This window comes from Salmo salar, chromosome ssa18, assembly GCF_905237065.1.
Source record: "Salmo salar chromosome ssa18, Ssal_v3.1, whole genome shotgun sequence".
In the NCBI taxonomy this organism is placed as follows: domain Eukaryota; kingdom Metazoa; phylum Chordata; class Actinopteri; order Salmoniformes; family Salmonidae; genus Salmo; species Salmo salar.
In genome coordinates this window covers 3,850,295-3,852,841 of record NC_059459.1, presented here as the reverse complement: position 1 = coordinate 3,852,841, position 2,547 = coordinate 3,850,295, and positions in this window count along the sequence as shown.

Here is a 2,547-nt window from a genome sequence, read left to right as displayed (position 1 = left end):
TTGAGATGTTTGGTTCCAACCGCTGTATCTTTGTGAGATGCAGTGTTGGTGAACGGATGGTCTCTCCATGTGTTGTTTACACTGTGAAGCATGAAGTTACACTGACAGTGATTTATTTAGAATTCAAGGTACACTTAACCAGCATGGCTACCACAGCATTCTGCAGTGATACGCCATCCACAAGCATTTGGCTACACTCGCATTAACATCTGCTAACCATGTGTATGTGACCAATAAATTTGATTTGATCCCATCTGGTTTGTGCTTAGTGTGATTGTCGTTTGTTTTTCAACAGGTCAATGACCCAACACACCTCCAGGTGTGTAAGGACTATTTGACCAAGAAGGAGAGTGATGGAGTGCTGCATCAGATGACCTGGCCTCCTCAATCACCCGAGCTCAACCCAATTGAGATGGTTTGGGATGAGTTGGACCGCAGAGTGAAGGAAAAGCAGCCAACAAGTGCTCAGCATATGTGGGAACTCCTTGAAGATTGTTGGAAAAGTATTCCTGGTGAAGCTGGTTGAGAGAATGCCAAGAGAGTGCAAAGCTCTCATCAAGGCAAAGGGTGGCTACTTTTATTTATATATATGTTTAGATGTAATACTTTTTTGTTACTACTTGATTCCATATGTGTTATTTCATATTTTTGATGTCTTCACTATTATTCTACAATGTAGAACATATTAAAAATAAAGTAAAACCCTTGAATGTATAGGTGTCCAAACTTTTCACTGGTACTGTATGTAAATGTAAATGTGATTTTTAATACATTTATAAATGATAAAATCCTGTTTTTGCTTTGTCGTTATGGGGTATTGTGTGTAGATTAATGAGGGGGGAAAAACTATTTAATCAGGCTGTAATGTAACAAAATTTGGAAAAGGTCAAGAGGTCTGAATACTTTCTGAATGCACTGTATATAAGGTCCCACAGTTGATACTGCATATCAGCGCAGAAACTATATCATGAATATCAAGGAACTGTCTGTAGGTCTCCGTGATAGGATTGTAATGAGGCATATATCCAGGGAAGGGTATAAAACAATTTCTAGAGTGTTGAATGTTTCCAAGAGCACAGTGGTCTCTATGATTGGGAAACATATGGAACTACCCAGACTCTGCCGTCTGACGAAAGTGAGCAACTGGGCATGAAGTACCTTGGTCAGGGAGGTGACCAAGAACCCAATGACCACTACAGAACTACAGAGTCCCCTGGCTAAGATGGGAGAACCTGCCAGAAGGACGACAGTCTCTACCCCACTTCGCTAATCTGGGCTTCATGGGAGAGCGGCCAGATGGAAGCCACTCTTGAGAAAAAGGCACATGACAGCACTTCTGGAGTTTGCAAAAAGGCACATGAAAGACTGAAATTATAATGTAAAATATTCTGATGAGACAAAAATGGAACTCTTTGGACTGAACGCAAATCACTATGTCTGAAGAAGTCCAGGCACAGCTAATCACCCATCTAACATCATCCCTACCGTGAAGCATGGTGGTGGCAGCATCATGCTATGGGGATGCGGCAGGGACTGGGAGACTGGTAAGGATAGAGGAAACAAAGAATGGAGTCAAATACAGGCAAAACCTTGATGAGAACCTGCTACAGAGTGCAAATTACCTTAGACTGGGGGCAAAGATTTATGTTCCAACAGGACAATGACCCCAAACATACAGCTGAAGAAACACTAGAATGGCTTCAGAACAAGAATGTGAAAGTCCTTGAGTGGTCCAGCCAAAGCCCAGACTTGAATCCTATTGAAACACTTTGGAAAAACATGAAGATTGCTATTCACCACCGCTTCCTATCTAATTTAACAGAGATTGAGAAAATCTGCTAAGAAGAATGAGAGAAAATCTCAAAATCCAGATGTACAAAGCTGATACAGACATACCCAAGATGACTCAAAGCTGTAATCGCCGCCAACGGTGCTTCTACAAAGTATTGACTCGTGATGTGAATACTTATGTAAATTAGATAATTCTGTATTTCATTTTCAATAAATTGGAAAACATTTCTAAAAGCATGTTTTCACTTTGTCATTATGGGGTATTGTTTGTAGATGGTGAGAGAAAATCTATTTAATCCATTTTGAATTCAGGCTGTAACACAACAACATTTGGAATAAGTCAAGGCATATTGTAATGCTCGGGCGTAGTGGGAGAGGAATCAAACGCAGGAAGCAGCGATACAGGGTAGTGGCTTTTAATGAGCCAAATGGCGAAAACACAAGCCACCCCAAACAGCGATGAGAGTGCACACAAAACAAAGTGCCCCAAACACAGGGGAAAACACAGTCAGGGGAAAACACAGTCAGGGGAAAACACAGTCGGCGCAAAAACCACGCACTGGCGCAAAAACACAATCAGCGTGTACACAAGCAAACAACAGAGAAACAATCCCGCACAAAGAGCAGGCGGGCCAGCTAGCTCATATAGCCCCGCTAATCAACCCAACTACGGACAGGTGCAAACAATAACAGAAAGGGGGAAAACAAAAAAGGAATCAGTGGCAGCTAGTAGGCCGGTGACGACGACCGCCGAGC